The sequence below is a fragment of the Fukomys damarensis genome, unplaced genomic scaffold (assembly GCF_012274545.1).
Source record: "Fukomys damarensis isolate Sample0158 unplaced genomic scaffold, DMR_v1.0_HiC HiC_scaffold_11, whole genome shotgun sequence".
NCBI lineage: Eukaryota > Metazoa > Chordata > Mammalia > Rodentia > Bathyergidae > Fukomys > Fukomys damarensis.
In genome coordinates this window covers 46194391-46218039 of record NW_022900923.1, presented here as the reverse complement: position 1 = coordinate 46218039, position 23649 = coordinate 46194391, and the positions used below count along the sequence as shown (strand labels likewise).

The window sequence follows — 23649 nt, the reverse complement described above, 5'->3', positions numbered from 1 at the left end:
GATGTGGTTTTTCTATAAAATGGAATTTTACTCAGCCATAAGGAATGAGAAAATAGATTCATTCATAGGAAAATGGATACATATTGAAGATCTACTCCTAAGTGAAATACATAAGGCACACATGTGTAAATACTGAATAGTTTCTCTGGTGTGAATAATCTGCAATAATACAGAAGATCCCAATAAGATTACTGACATTGAGAAATGGGAAGAAAGGAGCTAAAGGTGTAGGGAAGATGGGACGGGTAGGGGAAGGGTAAAATGGGAAAAGAAAAAAATGTGAGATAATTAAAAGATGGAAATAAAGTAGTTGTAGATGGGGAGGGGAGGAGGGGGTGAAGGGAGGTCAGGGACAAGGGGAAAAAATGAGAACAAAGACTTGTCATGTAGAGAGAGGTACAAGATCACAACAATGAATGTAACTCTACTGTATCCCTAAAATGTACCAATAAACTCAATTAAAGCTGAAAACAATAAATACATTTTCATCACTAAGATATTTTCTTCTAACATTTCTTCTAAGCACACACAATCTAGTCTAAGAAAAGATGTGTACATTCCTTTGACATAGTTTTGTCCTTTTTAAATTCATACCCCCACTTTGCTCAGACTAACTGCTGTTCTCTGTGGAATCTCTCCCAGCTACGAAGACATCGCCCTGAGGCATCCTTGATTGCTTGTGCACCCCAAACTCTTCTCTGACCTCCAAATTCTGCCTTGAGTTAGATAGGGGCAGCAGGAGTTAGTCTGGCCACCTCTTTTTTGGTAATACTGTAAAAGAAGGAAGTGGGGTTGGCAAAAAGAAGTATAATGTAGATCAAAAGAATAGAAATGATCACTTTGCAGTGCTCCCATAAGGAAAATTGAGTGCAGTTACATCAGAACCTTGAGCCTTGTACCGTCTGGTAGAAAACAAGAGGGTGTTTGTGCGGAAGGCACGTTGAAGCAGGTTGTGTGTTTTGACAGATCGTGATATAGTATGACAGAATTACGTTTGGAGGAATTAAAGCCGTGTACTTTTCTGTGCCCTGGAAATAGAAGAGATCTGGGGTATGCAGCAGTTCTCTTGGCTTCACCAAGCCAAGTTAGACAAACTGACTCATCCAATCCCTGCCTCTCACCCCACTCTGTGGCCACACTGGTAGCCAGGATCTAACGTACTGCAGGGGTCTGTTCTTGTCTTCATCCAGTTCCCATGAAGGCCACTGACTGGGGAAAACCAAGGAAGGTGCCGGGGCACCTGACACGAGGGAGGATGCAGGAGCGCGGGGAGAACAAGGGGCCCTTGCCTGCTGCTGTACAGCAGGTGCCTCACTGGCCTTGGTGGAGTGGCGGGCGCACTGGGGAGGCCTCTGCCCGTGCCCCTGTCTTTTCATAAGATATTCCATTCGGGAAACGTAGCCGTTTGTGCTGCCGGAAGTTCCTACCAGATGTTTCAGGAATGTTCTGTCAGCTCCTCCCTCTCCTTCCCTGAGCGTGCTCGCGGGGCACAGGGCCCGTCCCCCAACCCTAGGACTCTATAAAAGCTGATTCCACTGCCGCTTGGGGCTCAGAAGTCAGAGGGGATAAACTGAGAACTCTTCGGAGCCAGCCGGTTAATGAAGGCTTTCTCCATCTCTTCCAGTACCTGGGATTCCCTGTCTTCACATCGCTGCAGCTGTGGCACCTGAGCGGCAGTACTTGGGGGCAGCATTGCGCTGCTCCACTTCACCCAACAGCTTCATCTTAGTCTCCACTGGGCCACTGGACTCAACAAAGAGACCCTTCCGGAGCCGTGGCGGCCTGTGAGCACAGGACTAATCAAACACGAAGACTCAGATGTCTAAGGTAGTCAGCCCCCGGGTTTGCCAATCAAGCTTCAGCTCCTTTTACTAAAATACAAAAATTGCTCATTTCATATGTTGACATCGACTGTGTAGTATTTTTAAGTGGCCAGGCATATAAACACTTTGTGCTGTGTTAGAGGCCAATCACATCCTGGGGCAGGACAGTGTTAGAGATAAATATTCACTGATCTTCTACTGGGTTAGGCGTCATTAGCTGACTGACCTAGCTATTCTTATTACCTTGTTCCTTTGCCTTTTGACAGCTATGAAGTCTCATAGGGTCAAACATTTTCCCAGAGCCCTTTACAGCAAAGAGTAGACCAATGAGATTTAAGCAGCAATTTGATAAGAGCTCTTAGCATAAGGCTGCGAAATTTAGTAGAAAAAAACACAGGGCATTTGGTTAAACTTGAATTTTAGACACACCATGAATATTTTAATATAAATATGTCTTAAGCCCTGCCCTGGAAATACCTTAAAGAACTTGTGTGTTGTTTGTCTGACAGTCAGATCTAATGGCACATCCTGTACTGTACCAGACAGGCCTGGCCATCTCATACGTTTGCTTTGCAACCAGCTCTCAGGAGCCTCTCCCTTTTCTTCCCCACTCAAAGTCAGGAAATGGCTCTCCATACTGGTGAGGTCCACATCCTCGGATTCAACTCATCAGAGACTGAAAATGGTTGAAATAATTTGTGCCTATTCTTAACATGTACAAATTTTTCCTTGTTATTATTCCCTAGTGAACAGAGTATAACAACTCTGTACCAAGAAGTTACACTGAAGCAGCTATTTTAAGCAACCTAGAGATGCTTTTAAAGTACATGGGAGGCCATGCACACACTATGCCATTTTCTGTAGGAGATTTAAGTGTCCATGGATTCTGATTTCCCCAGGGGTTCTGGACCCCATCCTCTCCGGATGCTGGGGAATAACTGCAATCTGAGAGGTGCCAACGGAGAGCTCTGACACTATGAGGGCTCTGAGAAAGTGAGAAATAGCCAAGCTTCTGACTGCTCGCTTTGTGACAAAAACAAACCCGACATCTGTTTAAGTCAATAATAAGGTTTTCTGTTACTTAACACACTTATTTCTGTGCCAGATATTGTATACTTGCTCTATATTTTACCTCATTTGAATGCAACAATGTTACAAGAAGGATGCTCTTATGTCCCTTTTCAGATGAGAAAAGAGAAATTCAAAGATACAAAGTACTTTTATGTCTCATAAAAAGAATGGTTAGTGTCCATTGTATACATAGTTCGTTCCGACATAGGTCCTCATGTTTACATCTGTGAAATAACTTACTCTTTCCACAGCTTTTGAGAAAAGTATTGGGTCAGGGATTTGGCTAAGTGGTGCTGCCCCCTGCCTCGCAAGCGCAAAGTCCTGAGTTTGATCCCCAGTACAAAAAAATTAAAAAGAGAAAAGTACTGTAGTCACTGTCTATAGATGAGGAAACCGAGTGAAGAAAGATTAAGACATTTACACAGTGCAACAGAGATAGGCTTCCATGGACAAGCTCCCTGTCTCTGAGCTCAGACAGCCAGGGCAGGGCTGGCATTCTCACTCAGCCTTATTGTTCTAGTACCAGGGCCTTTTCCCAGGTGTTTGTCTTGTCCCTTATTTGGGCAAATAAGGGAGTATTCTATTGGCAGACTAGAGTTCAAAATCTGGCCTGCATTCTGGCATCAGGTAAGGGGCATGAGGCTCTGTCCTGAAGTTGCCCATGAGCTTGGCCTGAGATGGCTTCTGCTGCACCAAGGACCCTGTTGTGTGGCTCTCCTTTCCTCAGTAAAGTGGGCTCATGCTCCGTACCAAGGCACCTGGGAGCCTGGTCTCCCAGAACTTGCCTTTCTGCATACCCCTTACTCCACTGTAGTAGAGATTTCGTAGTTTTGAGGAACCTAATTTCTAGACTCATCTCTGTCCAACTTGTCTCCATCCAAGTTGAAAGATTGATATCTGTGCTCCCTTACCTGACCCTCCTCCTAACCTTGACCTCCTCGGTTCCCAGGAAACTTCTGTCAGCCTATAGAGCCCAGAGTCAAGTTCCTGTCAGGACCAACTAACGCTGCTTCTCAATTTTTTTCCTGGAGCCTTTTCTGATTTTGGACAGAGCTTCAGGTTTGCTTTCCTGCTCTTGGCAATCTAAGATTAAACAATTACTTTAGCTTTGTATGGATAGGCATTTTCCCCATAAAACAATCTCCAAAGTCAAGGAGTTGCAGGTTCAGCATTCTGCATACTGAAAAGAAAAGAAAGTTCTTTATTTATTCTTATTTTTTGAGTCATCATTCATTGAAATAACAATGACCTCACTGTATTGAAAGAGAAAGAATCAGTGCTTTCTGAGAGGGAGAGGATTTAAATCATTATTTCTAAAAGAAGAAGAATGTTCAGAGTGAAAGGAATTAAAGTTTTTTAATCTCATCTTTTGAAATCAAACTCACCCAGGTCCTTTTCAATTTCCACTGGAGGTCATCTCTTCTCAGCCTTCTACACCCTTGGTAGATTTGGTTTCTGGTCTTCTTTACCATAATCAGACGGTGTGACCTTCCAAGGTGGACAGAGGAGCCTGGTGGTAGGAAACCATTATTTACTTTGTTCTTGAACTGCTCCCCACACAAGCCCCTGTTGGTGAATGCTCAGAACCAAGCAAAGAACAAGTCAAATTGAAGGCCTTTGGGAAACATTTGCTTGATTTCATCTCATTTCCCGGCAAAGCATTTGGTGATCCCATTTTAGGAGTAAATGAGGTTTGATTGCAAAGAGATTTGTCTTCAGATCATCTTTACTCGAGCACGGTTTTCTATACTAGAATGTTGAAAGTTTGACTTTCCTGGTTGTTACTGAGCCCCTTCATCTAATCATAAAGGTTTTGCACTCAATATGTTTCCCCTGTGGATTGAAGCTCAAGCATTTGGAAATCAACACGGGCGTATACTTTTTGGAATATTTGCTGTCAGAGAGGGCTACAATCCATCCTTGAGAAGAGCCAGAAATACCAAAATATGCCTTTATTGTGAAATCTCCAAATAAGATTTTTATTCTGAAGAACATTATAATAATTTTGTGTGGTTTCCAATAAAAGGGTAAAGCTAACTGATTTTTAATTTCCTTAGCATTTTCTCTCTAAATGAGGAACAGATTGCAGAGGGAAAAATTTGATAGTCATAGTTGGTTGCTAGCTGCTTTGTTAGCACAATCTATTCCTGAGATTTTATGAGATCTGGCTTAGAAAGCACTAGTTGATAAATGATTCAATATTTAACCATGATTTACCTGTACCACGTGGAAGAAAATTATGCTGATGGGGCTGAAATCACCAGAACAGAGATTTTTACATCCCATGGAATGTGTCAATGCAATGTCGGGTGTGAATCGCTCACTTGGGGTCCCGGATTGCTCTCAGTGTAAATGGCTGATGGAAGTGAACCAAACAGGCCCAGTGCGCTGGCTGGTGAGGCGAGGTAGAGAAGATCAGCCTGAGGGCGGGGTGGGCTCCCCCACCATCTCCATGTGTCAGAGAACTAGAAGTAAACTCGGGGTGGCACGAGCCTGGAGAACAGAGAAGCATTTAGACCATATGGAGATCAGTACAGCTTCAAGAAAGGGAAGAGGAGAACGTGTTCTCCTCTTTCAAAGGAATGGCTCGGCTCGGGGGGAGCATGATGCCCGGCCCCTCCCTGAGCCTTGCCACCTCTGCACGTGTTGGAACACTCTTCTCACGAACCTGATAAGACCCGCTCAGCTACAACTTAGGTTTCTGTCGGAGACAGCCTGCAAGGACGCTGGAAAGGTTGTGCTGATGGCAGAGTGGTCACTAATTAGCACAGAGCGGCGGAGGACGAATGCAGTATTTCCAGTGCTAAATCCGGTAGGCTAAGAAAGCAGGTGAGCGCAACTGAGCACAGGGAAATTTTACATTGAGTGTAGGAGGGCAGAAGACAGTTAATCTAGCAAATCAGTCAATTTTTTTGCTAAACAATAAGCTCTTCACATACAGCGTTACAAGTATGTACTTTATCCCTTCTACCACCTGCCTGAGAGGAAATATATACATATTCTTCTTAGAGAATGGGACTTTTCAGAAGCAATATAGATTTAGGATGAGAGGCAATTGTAGGGGGAAAATGGTGTGTGGGAGGTGGTTGCCGATCTTTCTGTAGAGGAAGCTGGAAAGGATGCGCATGGTCCAATTCCTATTCTATTATATTAATTGTCAACTTCTGGACAATCTTCCCGGCTCACTATTCCAACTTAAGACCTCACTACTTTCTTGTGTCTTATTAACCTGATACATCTATGGCCAAAAGCAAAATCTGCCATTGCTTTATCTCTTTTCTATAAATTTCCATCAAGTTAACCAGATTAGCAGTCACAGCCAATAAATACACCATACTCTGGTCTTTCTTGAGGCCCACGGCACTTTACTTGGAGTCCAGGCCAGAATTAAAATGAGATTTCAGGCCCTTAAACTGATTCTGGGTCTTGCAGTTAGGCTGACAAATGACATTATTCTTGTAGAATCTGGCAAGTGCCGAGGTCCTTAACCTCAAAGTCTGATGGCTTCAGACTCCCACAAAGGACTGAGCTCTCCAATGGTAGAGGAAGCGATACAGCCCTAAACGTTTAGCTGCCTTTGTCTCAAGCTTCCTTGGGCGTTTTTTTCTTAAACTTTGTGAGGAGGCAGACAGCTTGAAAATCATAGTGCTCTTTGCATAACACCATGAAATATGGATGTATTTAATTCTAGCATTTGAACCAGGAACAGTTTTACTAGCAGAAAATGACTATATTACAGGTATGCAACATGAAAATCACAACACATGGGCCTGCAGAACAAGCTCTGAAGGGAAGCACGATCTGTTGTTTCTAAGCTTTGCCATTAATATTCATTTGCTGCTTGTTCATTTGTTTTGTTGTCTGCCTCACAGACAAGCAGCAGAAACCACCAAAATTTTCTGAAAAATTTATGGGAGAAAAATTTTAAATTGAAAACATTCTATCCATTAAGTTATTGTTGGCTCTAAATTGGCAGGACAGCCATTATTCAATTTCAGCAAGGAACATTCTTGGATGAGCGTGTGGACCATCAATGACTTGGGGAAAGTAGTTTGAGACACCAAGCAGTAATTGGTATGATATTGTTTAAACATTTGAAACTCAGGAGCAGAATTGCCTGGACTTGAGTGGTAGCTGTCTCAGTTTCTAACACTGTTCAAACACGTCTGGCCATGCTTCCCTCCTCTGTGAAGTGTCTGGAATGGTATTAGCCCAGCGTCGTGCAGGCCTTGAGTGAGGAGGTTACTTCATGAAGGGCACTGTGACTTTTAGCAAAAGAAATAAATTTGAGGTAAACAAAGCAAAAGGTAGTTTACTGGAAAGACACTGAGACTTTATAAAATCCCCAAGACCTCGAAGACTGTGGCACATAAATGAATCTGGGTCTGGCAGTTCTGAAAATTCCGAAATAGAGAAAGAGAATAAGAATTTTGTGACAGAAGCTCTGTTCTGATCACGCCTGATCCAACGGACCAGATCTCTGGTACTGTCGGCCTCTGTGACTCTCTGGTCACGTTGTGAATATCAGAGACAGCTTCCGACTGGCGGGGAGTGGGCCACAAGCACACTTCCTGTTGAGGGGTAGGGGCGGCTCTGGTCGGTTTCCCCACAGGACTACAGTCAGTTGGGGGGGGGAGGCTTGCCATGCGGGAAAGTGGGTGCAAGTGGAAAGGACAAGTGAAGGCTGCATATCCCAAACCCAGCTGTCTTCTACAGGTGAAGGCCATGTACTCCTGGCAGTTCCTCTGCTTTCTGCCCTTGTTTGAATCACATCAGGGGAGCGGACTTGGATTTCTCAGGGTCACCTTGCAATGATTTGGTGTTAGCCCACTAATATTTAAAACTCAGAAGGCTGAGTCTCAGAAGATCTTTATGTATCTAGAACAAACATCCATTATTCATTTAAAAAGAATCTGCATTCCAGCTCCTTCCACAGGAGCCGCGGTCTGATCTACAGCAACTCAGCTCGGCTATCCTAGAGGGCCAAGACGAGCTGCAAGAACTGTGTGTGGGCTCTGTGTGCAAGAAGACCCATCCTCTGGTCATGTTTCTTGTTGCCAGAGTGTGCCCTCTCTGATACACCTTTTCAGAATAAGCACGGGCCAGAAACTTGTGCCCTCTCTTTGCTGGCTACAGACTAAATTCTTCTGAAAGAGTCTGGCAAGTCTGAGCGTACACAACATGATACTTTCACTGTCCCTCCAGAGTGCCTAGGAAAGTTTACTTGGTGGGTGGATTTTCAGGGCTGCCCAGAGTCTGACATTTTCCTTTCAGCCCCACGCCCCTCCCTTCTTGCTCAGTGTGGCCACTCTGTTTCCCCAATTGTACTCCAACTTCATTCTGGCGTGTAAACCCTCACACCTTCAGAACTTCCTAAATTCCTTTTTGGAAATGTCAGTGTGTGTCCTGGAGCTAAGGTTTTCAACAGGACGAATCCCCCGCTGTCTCCTGATTAGAACCAGGCAACAATGCGAGAGGGGGGTCCTCTGCAGGGCAGCCTGAGTCTCTCCCAGCTTCACCTCTGTGCCCGGCTTCACCTCTGTCATCCTACATTCAATTATCAGGACTCTGCTGATTTAGGGTTGATTTGATGGGGGAATTGGAGGCCGTCGGAGCCACCGCGGCTCTATCACCACTTTTCTTTTTCCTTTTTCTTCCTTAAATCAAAAATGACTAGTTTGTCGTGGCCTGACCCATCTATTCAGAAGTTTGTTCCATTAACTCTTTTAATAGTCCCCTCTCTAGCTCTGATGAAGTTAAAGTCGTTTCCCCCAGACGCTGGAGGCCTCTGCTCGCCGTCCAGCACTGGCAGCAGCTGATGGGTGGGAAGCAGGGTGGAGGTCAACGAAGGCTGGAGGCTGACGGCTGTGGGGTCACTGAAGAGGTGAAATAGTGGGCATTCTGGTTCCATCCTTGATTTTCGTTAAAATGCCCTGATTTTGTCACCCTCCCCACTCCGTCCAGATGCAGAAGTCATGGCAGGGCAGCTTCCCCTGCAGGACAGGTGCGGGCCTAGTCCTTCCACACTTCATTTCTGTACCCTGGACTGAGGCCTGTACTCGTGCAATTAGCAATTTAGTCTTTCAAATTAAGGTTTTGAATTTTCTAAAAATTTCAGTACACTAGCATATTAAGTTTTATGAAGTGTTTGCATCTCATAGGAAATTTATTTCATGCTTACTAGATAACAGAATTGGAGCTACAAGGATGAGAACAGCCAGAACATACTTGGTACCCACATTTGTAGGAAAATATGTAGCGTGTGATTCCAAAAACTGATACTCGTAAGATAGCTCTGCCCAGAGCTGACCAGTATCTACTTGCCAGACCCAGAACCCAGATACTATCTGGATCCATATCTGAAAGATTTGATTTTGATCTTGAAGTCAAACATTTGCTAATTATTCTCATCTCATTAAATGTGTCAGACATTACCAGACCTCGGATATCATCGAAAGGGTGAGGGACATAAAGCCATATGAGGTGGCTGGATTCCATTCCTGATATTGAATTCCTAATGCCGAGCTTTCCCACTTGGCACTAAAAAGTGAAAACTAGATGAAATATATGGAACCGCTTCTCTTCAAATACTTGATGAAAAGTAGGCAGAACTCTGATCACCAAAGACGGCACAAACCAGGGGAGCTCTGCAGGTGCTCTGGCTTTCTGCGTGAAGGCAATTTTTGGAGAATAATGCAGAGGTAAGAACACAGGCACTGTACAGTGCTCTTGCTGAGCAGAAGTCAGAGCAATCGGAGTTTCCGGCGGTGGGAAGACAGACTTGTAGGACAAAGCGTCAGAGGAGAGAGAAGTGAGACAGAGAACTTTGGAGACTAGTGTAGATGCTCCTGGGAGTTGGAAGCTGGGGACTCAGTGTGCACCTAAGGATTCGCAGGTGGAACAAAGAACAGGCAGCTCCTGGAGGTTGTGAGCTGGACAAACCCAAAGACGAGACCAGGAGTGCTCAAGTTCAAATTGTCCAGATTAGCAAGACCCCAGAAGAGCCACACTTTAGCAACAGATAAACAGATTTAGAGTAAGAGTGACTCCAGACACACTGAAACAAAGCTTGAAAGTATATTATTACAGATTTCCAAACATTATAAAAGTGATGAAGTGTTTTTCACCTAATAAATTCTAAGAACTTGCCCATTGGAAAAAAAAAAACCCCGTAAAATATTAGAAGAACTTTAAGTCAAAAAATTGAAGAAGAAGTCCCCACCCCTGGGCCATAGAGCTGAGCCCACCTGTTAGGGACCAGCTGTACAACAGGCGGTGCTGAGCCAAGGGCGGGTCCTGCTCCCTTGTATCTACTGCTGCTCTCCATAAAACCCCCACTCCCACCTGAGCTCTGCCACCTGTCAGGTCGGCAGATGCACTAGGTTCTTACAGGACCCCACACCCTACCGGGAACTGTGCACGTGAGGGTTCTAGGTCGTGTGCTTCTTATGAGAATGAAATCCTGAAACCATCTCCCATACCCTCCCCAAGCACGGGAAAATTGCTTGCTGTGAAACCAGTTCCTGGTGCCAAAAAGTTGGGGACCGCTGAATTAAACAAAATGTCAAAATGAAAACAGTCCTTGAAAGACAAACATTACAACAGCTGACACAAGAAGAAACGGAACATCTGAAAAGTTCTACGTCTATTAATGAATTTGAATAGTGAAAAAAGCTTCTTCAGAGAACAAGCTGGTAAACTGCATCAAGCATACAAAGTAAATATAATACCAATCCGACACAAACTTGTTCAGAAAATACTTTTCAGCTCAAACATGAGGCCAGTTTTATTCCTAAAGCAAAGCCAAAGAAAGACATCACAAGCAAAAGCCACAAACATGTAGCATCCCAAGTATAATGGCCAATATTAACAAACACTAGGGAATTGAGTCCATAACATATAAAAGAGATTGTAAACCACAAAATAAACTTTATGCAAGAAATGAAATTAAACATCTGAAGATCAATGTAATTCTGCATAGTAATGGAATGAAAGAGAAAAATCATATGAATAATTCAACAGATTAAAAAATCAATACCAATTCATAATGCATTTTTTAAAAAGCCTCTCACCAAATTTAGAGGGTAATTTTGCTAACCTGGGAAAAGCATCTGTGGAAAACCTACAGCTAGCCTCACGGTGGAGCAGCACTGAACAATTTCTCCCTAAGACTGAGGACGAGGCAGGAATGTCACTGTGTTTATACAGTGTTAGAGCAGAAACACTAAGCAAAACTATAAAGCAAGAAAAGGAAATGAAAAGAATATGGATGGAGAAAAGGAAGCTGCCATAATACACAGATGCAATGATCGTGACAGAAAGTTCTTAGGAATTGATAAAAGCAGTACTAGCATTGATTAAAAAAACTTTACCAGGGCTTCAGGATTCAAAATCAATATACAAAAGTCAATGTTACTTCTATATGCCAGAAATGAAAAATGAAAAAAAGTTTAAAATCCATATTATTTACAAGAGCATCAAAATATGAAATACTTAAATATATATTTAACAAAGATTTTAAATTCTTCTACCATAAAAACTTAAAATGTTGTTTTTTAACAATGTTGTGAATATTTAAAATGCTGTAAGAAATGGTGGCATATTTATAGAGTAGAAAAATCCATAGTAGCCAGATGTCATTTTTCTTTCTATATTGACTTACAAATTCAGCTTGATTTTATTCAAAATTTTACTATGTTTTTGAATAGTAACTGATAAGCAGATTGTAATACCTGTATGAATATTTTTAAAAACCTGGAACATTTAAAACATTGTTTAGGAAGATTGAAGTTTTGGGACTTAGAGAATTTGATTTTTAAAACTCATTGTAAAGCTACAGTAATCAAATCAGGATAGGATAACACTGACATAAGTATATAAGTATAACATCAACCAATGAAATACAGTAGAGAATCTAGAAACGCACTTAAAGGTGTATGGCCAATTTATTTTTATCAAGCTTCTAAGGCATATCAAAAGGGAAAGCATAATGCTTTCAAACAAAAAACTAGGTGGCTAAAAACCAGGATAGCTGAACATTTCTGGAGAAAAAAAAACAAAAAACAAATTTCAGTCCTTACTTTGCACTGTGCACAAAAACTAATTCAAAATAGAAAATAGGCCTAAGTATAAAATTTGTAGAAAAATGCGTAGGAGAGCATATTTGAAACTTTGGGAAAGGGAAATATTTCTAAACAAGGCACACAAATATTGAAACATAAAGAAAAGGTGTAATTTGAATTTCAGCAAAGTCAGACTGATACTGATCAAAGGAAAGCATCTCAAAAATTATCACCAGGAAGCTACCATCAGCCTATCCCTCCCCATCCTTAAAGGAAGAGAGAAGTAGGGACCAGAAATACACCTCATCTAGCCATTGTACAGTGAAAACTTAAAACTCACACTACAGGAGGAGGCAAGGCTCAAGTGGCAGACGGAAGAGGGACGCACGTTCGGAGCAGGAGGTTGACACGGTCGAGGAATGATGACATCTCAGTTCCCAGAGAAGAGGGCAGAAGAGAAAGCTTGAAGGGCAGAGCCGAAGAACATCAGAGTGAAACAGAAAGACAGGAGGCGATTTTCACTCACATGAAAATATGAACTCAAGAGAGTTGAAAGAGAAAGAAATGAATAGAACAAGGTAAAAATAAATAAACAAAAAGGACAGAAAAAGGAACAAGAGCAACAAAGAAGAAAAAAGTAAAACTAAAAAATAAAGTCTTCAGAGTCCATGGTTCTGGCCAGTGGTATCCTACAACTGTGCCCTGTACCCTGCCATGTCTGGGTGTGGGGTTTGATCTTACGGGAGCTGGCGGCATTTTGGGCATCCCCCTCGGGCCCACCCAAGCCTCCTTACTGTGGGTTGCTATGGCGTCCTCTGGCAGAACAGCCTGGGGCTGCTCCAGTGCTGTCTGCTGCTCAGTCTTTGTGCAGCTTCCTCTGTTTCACCTGACTGGTACTTCTCTATCCTGTCCTGATACTTGTGGCAGGGTGTGTATGCGGAGTGCTGCTCAGTTCCACTTTGAAATCGTCTCCACGGCATCTTTCTCTCAAGCATTGGTCACCATTGACTTCTTTCCTCTGTGCAGAAGTCACCTGCCTGAGTTTTCTGAGATGATGTAAGTAAGAAAACAGGGGCATGAGTTTATAGAAAAATTAATCTCTTTGGGTCAAAAAGAAGTGATGATCAAAATGAAAGGAATGTTAAATGAATCTGGAGTAGACATAGATTGAAAACAGACGATCGTAGGAAAATTATGGAAACCCTGAATGCTTAACATGGGAAGGGCGGAATTCATTAAACAAATTCAAACAGAAATCCAGGAGATTAAAAATTCCTGTTCAGTGTAGTTCTGGAAGCATAAGCCAGAGCAATTAGACAAGAGAAAGAAATAAGATGAATGAGGGCAGGAAAGTAAGAAGTTAAATTATCATTATTTGCAGATGACATGATACTCTACATAGAAAACCTCACACCAAAAGACTTCTAGATTTAATAACCAGATTCAACAGTGTAACTGGATACAAAGTGTACACTCAGAAATCAATAGCCTTCCTCCACAAAAGTAACAGACTCACTGAAAGAGAAATTAGTGAATACACAATAGCAGCAAAAAGAATGAAATACTCAGGAATCATTCTCACAAAGGAAGTAAAAGATCTTTACCTTGAAAATTATAGTACTCTGAAAAAGGAGATTGAAGAAGGTATCAGAAAATGGAAAGACACCCCTTGATCATTGGTAGGAAGAACCAACATAGTGAAGATGGTCAAACTCCCAAAATTATTATACAGACTTAATGTTATCCCAATCAAAATTCCATTAGCATACCTCAAAGACTAGAGAAATCATTCATAAAATTTATGTGGAATCAGAAAAGACCAGAATAGCAAAAACAATTTTGGGCAACAAAGACAAGGCAGGAGGCATCACGATCCCTGACTTGAAATTATACTGCAGGGCTATTGTGGCAGAACCAGCATGGTACTGGCAAGACAAGACAAAACAAAACAAACCTGAAGATCAGGGGAATAGATTAGAAGATGCAGAAAGAACTATAGACACACTCACCCACATTATCTTTGACAAAGGGGCCAAACACCTTCACTGAAAGAAAGACAGCCTCTTTATAAATGGTGCTGGGAAAGCTGGCTGTCCATGTGCCAAAGATTAAAACAAATCCATGTCTCTCATCATGCACTAAACTAAAATCAAAATGGATCAAAGATCTAAATATTAAAAAAGAAACACTGAATCTGCTGGAAGAGAGAATAGGTAAAACACTTGAGGACATAGGAGGCAAAGATTTCATGAACAAAACCCAGACCGCATGAGAAATACTACAAAGAATCAACCACTGGGACTTCATGTAATTAAAAAGCTTTTGCATGGAAAAAGAAATCATTAACAGATTAAAAAGACAACCCACAGAGGAGGGTGGTTTTAGCCAGTGGTTTCTCAGACAAAGGATTAATGTCTAGAACATATAAAGAATCGAAAAAAGCCACACCCCAATTTAAAGCCCCAATCCAAAAATGGGCATCTGAGATGAACAGACACTTCTCAGATAAAGAAGTAGAAATGGCAAATACATGAAAATATGTTTGATATCACTGGTCACTTGAGAGATGAAAATTAAAACAATGCTGAGATTCCATCTCACCCCAGAGAGAATGGCTGCTATCAAGAAATCAACCAATAACAAATGCAGGCAAGGCTGTGGGGAAAAGGAACCCTGTTCCACTGTTGGTGGGAGTGCAGACTGGTGCAATCACTGCGGAGATTCCTCACAACACTAGAATTAGGGGTTGACCCAACTATTCTCCTTCTTATCTTCCCCAAATAATTAAAAGCATCATACCAAAAAGATATATGTGCACCCATGTTTATAGCGGCACAACTTGTAATAATTAACTGTTGAATGAATAAACAAAGATGTGTTTCTAAAAGTACAGTGGAATACTATACAGCCACAAAGGTTAGACTTGGGACATTTCTGGGTAAATGGATGCACCTTCAAACCACACTCTTAAGTGAAATAAATTGAACACACCTGCATAAATACCACATTATCTCTCTGGTGTGAGAAACGGAAAGTGCAACTAAGGACCCAAAAGTAAAGTAGATATTGTAAAATAGGAAGAAATTTTTCCAAATTATACTGAGTGTGAGATACTTTGTTAATAATTAATTTTTGCAAAATGGTACAGTATTATTAGATAATGAGTTGAGAGATAGAGTAGAAATTGAAAACATATTCTTTTAAGATCATGATACACTGTACTTAATATTGTTATTCTCTATTTTCGTTTTTAAAATATTTTTTCATAGAATGGCTTTTATACTTTATTACTATCTACTTGTATTATATTAAAATAAAAATAAACAATTGTTTAAAAGAAGCGGAGCATTTATAGTTGGAGTAGATGAAACAAAAGTGCACAGGACTTCTGGAGCTGAGGGTCTCAGGGCCTGGGCTGGGTGGATTTGCGGCAGGTCTGGAAAATGTAAGAAAGATGACTTTTCCTATGTGAAGCAGGCCCAGCGACTCTAAGCCTTTAGGTGACATCCAGCCATGCTGAACACAGCTCCAAGAGCCAGGCGGGGAGGCTCCTGTGTGCTGCCGTCTGCGGTGCGTACCAGCAGGACCCTCTCCATGGTGCACACAGGAGAGAAGGTGGGAGAGCAAGAGATCGAGGAAGCCGGCGAGGGGCGGTGCGGATTTCTTCCTGACGTGCTGGTGAGCTGTTTTCCTTAGGCTTCTCCAGCTTTGTCCTCAGAATGTTCTTGGCCTTGTGTGGATCTTATGTGTTGGAAGCGGAGTCAAAGGGCTGACAGTAGCAGCTGCTAACGACTCCCCACAGATGCAAATGAAAGTCAGACTCTCATGCATATGTGATGAGGATTAGCGGCCAAATGTGTTGAGTTTGGTCCTGGATCTTTGCAGAAGAAAGGAAGTTTCTCGAATAATTATGACGTCCACAGCTATTGCGCCTTTCTATCCAGGACTCCAAGATGTTCTTTTGGTCATTCTTCCACTTATGAAGAAAGAAGGAGGAAAGAGCGTGAATTATATTTCCCAGTGGGATGGGCCATCCTTTAGTCTGCCCGGTTTTAGCTCCGGAAGTCTCCTGGTGTCCCAGGAAACACTTCCACTACAGCCAAACCATGACTGTCCATTGACACAGTGCTTCCCGGAGTCATATCCGGCCTGACGGGTTGCTGAGGCAACAAGGGGCAGCAGCCTTCCTTGAAATGAGGGTAAAAGGACCTGTTCTGTTTACAAACTTTTATGGCATAAAAACACTTTTAAGATAAAAATTAGAAAACATATGCACAGGCACATTAAATACCATGCATCCACTGGCAAGACCAAACTCACTGCCTCATCTAAATCTCTCCTGGTATCTTGGCTCATGGGCCCGACACCTCCTAAGAGGCTCCAGTTGGACGGTGAAGAGCTGGTCACATCTGTGATATCGAAGTCCAGCACCTGCTCTCTGCCAAATCCTCTCCTTCCTCAGTCTCTCTTTTAAATAAATAACAGCCTCGTCCTTCTAATTTGTGCAATAGAAAACTTTGGAGACACCCATTTGCTTATGTTTTTCCCTTATTCAATAACAGAACCCTCAGCAAAGCTCAGGAGTCCAACCCTCAAGTTGTGGGCAGTCTTAACACTCAGGTTGGGACACACTGCTATGTTTTCTGGCCTTTTGTCTACTGTCTCAGCCTCCAAATGAATCTCTTGCTTTTGACCTTTCCTCCTGCCGCATTTAGTATCAACCCCGGGCTGGAAGTCATTCTTTAAAGATTGAGCTAGATCAGGTGCTTAGAAGCTGCTAATGTCTCCAGAACTCAGTAGAAGCTTCACGGGACTGCATGGTCTGGGTTCACGTAACCTCTGCAGCCTCCCCGGCTCCCCGCTCTGTGCCCTTCCCACCTTACGCCACTTTCACCGACCTCTCATTTTCCTTCCGATGGATTCCACAGATGCCCTCTGAGATTTTTGTCCTTGTTGGTCCGAACCTTGCTCGTTCCCTCAACTCATTAATCCCACTCTTCAGAGTGCACGTTCACAGCTGTTCCCTGACCTTCTGACTGTGATCTCCGATGATGTCTCGTGTTCTCCCAGTCCCTACCCTCTCCTGACCTTTACTTTTCGCTATGGCGCTTACGATATCACATTTTAAAGTGCATTCATTTGTTTATATGCTGCGGTGTCCTAGGATGTGCACATCATAAGAGGCAAGAGTTTTGTGCGTTTGGCTCTCAGTGCCTGGGAAAGCACTTGGCTGGCAGTCAGCATTCAGTGGCCACAGAACAAGTGCTCAAATGAGGGCCTGGGTCAGCCCTACCAATACCTTTGGCCCTTCACCGGCCTTGGGAAAGTCTGCTGAGTGCTCTGTGCCTTCGTCCACAGTCAGGAAAGCCAGACACAATCGCAGCATGGTGTGAGGCTGAGTTAGTGCAGAAGAGCCTACTGCAATGTTGGTAAACGTCCACTGCATCTAACGGGTTTCCCAAAACAAACTTACCCAAATTCATTGAAAATCACAAAATTCATTTCCTATCCCGTTGCTCGCCCTCAGATATTTCCACATTTGTGTCTTATCTCCCACATATTCTGTTATAACAATGGCAATAATTTACTGTGGGCTGCTTGCTCACTTTGTGAGTGTCGAAGTATTGGTTCCAAGTCAAACCCCCAGATCTCCTCCCTTCCTCCCTCTCTCCCTCCTTCCCTCCCTCCCTCCCGTCCTTCCTTCCCTCCTTCCTTCCCTCCCCTCCTTCCTCCTTCTCTTCCTCCCTCTCTCTTTTCCATTCCTGCCTCCCTTCCTCCCTTCCTCCCTGCCTTCCTGACTCTATCTAAATGACCACATGTAAGTATGCAAACAACTTAACAGACTTTAAAGAGACTTTGCCAGGAGCTTAAAATTTAATTATAAAGCTGAAATGCACATTCTGATATGAAGCACGACTGACTCAGATCTAGTGTCAGGTGCATGCAGAAATGAATGTTTTAATTATTGCAGATATAAAGAAAGGTCTCCTGGGAGAGGCAATACTTGATTTTAACCCTGAAGAAAAGATGGATGCATTGTTTAGAGTAATTGATGTTAATTGCAGCAATAAATAAACCCCAAACTAACATGGGTGCAGCATAATGCATATTTATTTATTTGTTTATTGCTTTTGTCCCAGTCTGATGGTGAGTGAGGGGCTCCCTTGGCCAGGCCCCCTTGGCCAATATCTACCTGATTCTCTAGGTTGATGTTTGTTGTCTATCATACCCGCCTTCCAAGATGGCTGAACGGGGAGAGAGGGGGCTGGAACATTCAGCCGGAGAGTTTCCTGCCAGGCCTAGAGGCAGCATCCATCATTCCCACCTTCATTCACTTGGTCAGAATTGTGTGCTAGGACTCACACCGAACATGGGCCTGGACTTGAGCAGCCCTGCTAGAGGTGCATCTGGGGAATGGGAAAGGGGGGCTGCTCCAGATGAGGGGACACCCAGAGCCAAGGGGGGCCAGGAAGGAGCAGATGGCAAGCGGGGAGAAGGACACAACGAAGAAACCAGTGTTGAGAACAGAGTGCACACTGCATCGGGATTGTAGGTGACCATGGTGCTGCTATTAGAATAATCCATGCTCAATGCAGAAAATCTGGAACTACCCACAAAGGTAAATTAAAGAAATGAAATTACTTATTATTGACTGTGTGTCCCTGGGCCTCTGGTGTGGAACTGGAGAAGGCGAAGCTCAGTTCTCAGTCTCTTACTCTCCGGCAAGCGAGGAGTTTCTCAAGACTGGCTGGAAGCGTGTGGTGTGCTGAGAAGACAGAAACATCTGCAAATCGGAAAAGGGTGTGCTTGGGGGTAGACAGAGAAGACATGCCACAGCGCAGGACGTGGCTGGCTGAGTGTGCAGGTGATGCGTGCCGCAGGGCACCAGTGAGGGGACGGGGACAGCAGTCACTCCTTGTCCTAGGGAACGCACCTCCCCAGGCCCGGAGCTCATCGTGAAGCCCCCCAGGAATTCTTCACGTAGGTAAACCCCATCTTTCCTTACCTGCCACTCCTTTCTATATTTCCTTCCTCCTCTACATTTCCTCCACACTTTATAGAAATGTTGACACCTAAAACTCTAAACAGTGTGAGGGAAGGAAGGCTTTTCCTTGCAGCCCTGTGTGGGCTGAGCCTTTCCCTCAGACTGTGGGGCACTCACAGGTGATGGTGAGCAGCCATCTGGGTCGGGTGGAGCCCGGCACACATCCCCAGCACTGCTTAGTTCCAAGACTTATCCTGCCAGCCGTATGGTTGGCCCTGACCGGCAACCTGGTCAGCCTCCGACTCCTGCAGGACACAGTCCTCTTGACCTACTTACAAAGTCCTACCTATGTACACATGGGGTACAGTCAGGGAAGGACTGAGGAAAACGGGCTGATAAGTGGGGAAAAGAAACACAAAAGACTTGAAGGACAAAATCAGAAAATGTAGATGGAAAGCTCTGGAGAAACCGTATCTACTTCACAGTCCTGCCTGGCATTAAACCCAGTGAAAAGTTCAGGGCTGTAGAAAAGCAGGCACCGTTGTTTTATCTTTTACCCTTCAGTCAAATGTCAGACACAAATCCTATGAGACCAAAAGGTCGGGGCCGTCACAAATGCCCTTTCTCCAATCAGAAGTGACAGAGAGAAGAAAATCAGACATGGTAACCTGGGTTAATTGTATCTCTTGGACAACTTCCACGGATCATGTTTCATAACGAAGAGTTCAGAGTCACTTTTGTGTCCTTCCTCTTGTCAACTGAAAAGTTCAAGACATCTAACTGCCAGAAGACAATTCCCTACAAAAAAACTGCCATCAACCTTTCGTGTTCTCTCTTAAGCGGGTAGGAATTCAGTTCCCCTCCTCTGTGATGGGCTCAAGCACAGCAACAGGCCAGACACTTCCCACAGCTGGTGGCCACCCAACCACGTGACTCACAAATCCCTGGAGACTCCAGGAGGCCTTTTTTCTTCTAAATTAGGTTTATCGGTACTTTTGAGGTATGCAGTACAGTTACATTCATCACTGGCATCTTGTACCTTTACATGACGTATCTTGGTTCTTATTTTTTCCCCATTCCCCTGTCCTCCCTTCACCCCTTCCATCCTTCCCTATTTACAAAGACTTTGTTTCCATTTTTTCCTTTTCTCATATTTTTCTTTTCCTTTCTTTCCTTCCCCCTACCCTTCCCACTTGCCCTACTCCTTTAGCCCTTTTCTTCCTACTTCACATTATCAATTATGCAATTTGATCCTTATTTACACTTTCAGTTTTTCACACCAGAGATAGTATTTACACACGTGTGTCCTATTTATTTCACTTAAGAGTACGGCCTCAATGTGCATCCATTTAGCTATAAATGACTAGTTTCTCATTCTTTATGTCAAGCACCATTTATTAAAAAGGCTATTAAAAGTGTAAATAAGGTTCAAATTGTATAACTGATAATGTGAAATAGGAAGAAAAGGGCTAAAGGAGTAGGAGAAGTGGGAAGGGTAGGGGAAAGGAAATAAGGAATGGAATAAATGAAAGGAAAAAAAGTGGAAACAAAGTCTTTGTAAATAGGGAAGGGTGGAGGGGTGGAGGGAGAGCAGAGGAGTGGAGACAAAAATAACCAAGATACATCGTGTAAAGGTACAAGGTACCAATGATGAATGTGACTGTATTGTTTACCTAAAATGTACCCATAAACTTAATGAGAAAAAAAGAAAGAAAGAAAACAACATGGTACTGGCAAAACAAAAACAAAAAAAAAACAGACCTGAAGATTAGTGGAATAAACTAGAAGAGGCAGAGAGAACTTCAAACACACTCAGCCACTTTATCCTTGACAAAGGAGCCAAACATGTTCATTAGAAGAAAAGTAGCCTCTCTGGGAGGCCTTTACAAAGGACAAACAGGTGGCAGTCAAGACCTGCGGTCAGACAGAGGGGTGGGAAGCATCCAGTGCCAAACCCTGGAGCAGGAAACTTTCAGCCTCCATCCCGAGCTTTGCCCTGGTCATCTAAGTCCTCCTCTTTCCGTTGTATTTCTTCAAACAGTGCCAATATTATGGCACGTGCCAATGGGTGTGTTGGGTGAGGAAGGCAGTTTCCGTTGGTGTACATCACAAAAGAAGCCTCCTTGTGTTTCCTATTGCTCAGGGAGGAAGTTGTAAATCAGAGATAGTCCAAGGAGAATAAAGAGAGAGCCAAGGGGTGGTTTGGGAGAGTTATGCAGACCCTGATAACAGTCTTTGCTTTGGCTGCCAAGTTTCATCGTCGATGAGACCTGGTGTCCTGAACTCAGTATTCTGTGGCCTGAGATATCCATATAACAGTTGCTCGCTAAGGTAAGTGGACAGAGAGCGACTGACTCGCGTACAAAGCCGCTGGGTGCTTTCCCCAACGTGGTGGCCTGATCGTCCATGGCGGGTTCGGCCCGCAGACCATGGAGGGGACCCTTTCTGAAGCATGGCGGCAGCCTGGAAAGATAGCATCCCGGAAATCACTCCCCTCTGACACTCGCAGTATGCGTCAGCGTCTCACCCTGGCCGTGCCGCTTGCGTTCTCCGGAGCTGCGTCCTCTCTGCTTCTGCCCAAGCCCATCTGCTCGCCGGCGCGCCGTGTAATCTCTCCGGCTGTAGCACTGCTGGTGACTGACAGCCATTCCCCGAGAACACCGGGGCTGCCTGTAGCCCGGCCGTGCATGGATGCGTCACGGTGACAGGAATGAGCACTGATGTTTCTCCAGGGACAGCCCGTGGGCAGGGTGTGTGTCTGAGATCCTGTCAGACACGGCAGCCAGGGGACCGACTGGCCACTGGGCACTGACGCCTCCCGAGCCGGGAGAGCAGCGCGGAAACGAAACAGCGGTCTGCGCAGAGGCCGGCCTCCGGCTGCTGCACAAGGCTCCTCCTTCATGTGTTTGGCCCAGACGTCGGTGAGAGCAAGAAATCCATCTGCCTCACCTCCCTTATTTTAGTGGGCTTGTCCCGTAATTACATGTTTTGCCCCCAAGCCCAGCCGGATGCCTTGTGGACGAACAATGCCCTCTCACCTGAATTGGGGGATTGAATTTCCTGAACCAAATGTTTGACAGGAAATACAAGAGTGAGGAGGCAGGCAGGTAAGTCAATGCTTGCGGCTTTTGGACCACCAAAACATACAGGGATCTAGCCAGGACCGGGAGAAGCTGCCTGCTGGACTCCTCCATGGGATTAGTACATGGTTTATTACCAATCAGTGAGGCAGATTCAGATGAGTGTTTCATTCTTGGGAGCTCTTGACTTTGATTTGTAAGGCACACTTCATGATAAGTATCAAGGCATTACAGAAAAACAGGTCTTGACTTGATTTTCTCTGTTTATATGTGAGAGAGACTCACCCATTTTTCTATTGCGATACAGTCACAAGTGACTGTGCCCCCACTGCAGCGGGTGGGGTGGGGGAAGAGTTCTCTGTGGAGCCCACACAGGGGCTGGTATTAGACGTACCCTCCGCACCTGGGGTGAGAGTGGTCCTTACCTCCTGTCTGCCACTTGTCCTCACACTGTGGCCCTATGTCTCTGTGGAAATCCCCAAACAAGCACCTTTCTTGCATTTGCCAATGAGGCTGGCGATTCTTCAGGAGGAATGGAAGCAGGGCCTTCTAAAGGAAACTTCTGATGGCTGTTATTAATGCTCATAAAAGGAAAGGACAGATCTAGGGTGCAAGGCCCTAGGGGCCCCAAGCACCGTGATTTAGCTCCATGTGCTCTGTCACCTCGCTGGGCAGGCAGAAGGCAAGCAAAGGTATGGATCACTTCCACTCCTGAGAGGGCAGAGCTGGGAAGCTAGCGCAGCCCTTCTCCGTGTGATCCTCTTCTTGCTCCTTCCGTCTGACCACCTGGCCTGCCCTGCCTGCTGTGGGTTATTGATGGTCCCGTCCTCCCTCTGGCCAGCTTCCTGAAATCGTTAGCTACCACGGGGCCTGTGTCTCTTCCAGAAGTCCTGGTGTTAGTACAGGCCTGTTGCCAATGACTCCCGTGGACAGAAGGTCGTTAAGAATTATACAGCGATAGAGATTATTCACACTGATGCCTTAGCTTATGAATGGGACACAGAGGCTCGAGAATGGTAATGCCCTGGCCGTGTTCAAATGGGCAATCCGGACTGAACAGGGAGGAGACTCAGGCCATCCCAGCTGTCGGATCTCTGGTGGTTCTGGCCACTTAGTTCTCTACCAGAAAAAGCCTTCGTTGCTTCTCCTCCTAACTCCACGTTTCAGGTTCCCCTGCCTTCCTCTGTTCACTCACCTGGCATCACCCTGCAGCTCATTTTTTATCTACCTCATTTCCTGTCACCTCTGTCCTGCTTCCTTTCCCATCTCTCTCCTGGCTTCCTGAATATCACTCTTTTTCTCAGGTCCCATTAGGAAGACACACAGAATTGAGTAAACAGAAAATATTCAACACTGCTTGCCAGCGTGGCCTGAGTGAAGCCGTTAGGAGGCAGCTCTTCCAGGAGATGTTTCTAATGTGTCTCCTGTAATTGTGACTGGAATTTTAATATCAAAGGTTAAAGCGTGGTGGTTTTCTTTATATTTTCTTTTATTTGCAATTACCCTTGGGAAGAAAACATATCAGAGGGTGCCCTGGGCAGTGCTTCCTGACCTACATTGTATTGCAGTGTACTGAGGTATGGAAATGTGCCATCTGGGACTCTCAGAGTGGGAAAGACAGACATGGA

The 23649-nt window shown here is 44.3% G+C and overlaps 1 long non-coding RNA gene across 1 annotated transcript in view; it reads left to right on the top strand.

The window, feature by feature from the left end:
- Window positions 1-23649, top strand: part of LOC104854574 — a 564230-nt gene that overhangs the window by 507056 nt on the left and 33525 nt on the right. Inside the window, exon 16 of the long non-coding RNA XR_778164.2 lies at window positions 1625-1827. This is a non-coding gene — a long non-coding RNA (uncharacterized LOC104854574). The remainder of the gene's footprint in view (window positions 1-1624; window positions 1828-23649) is intronic.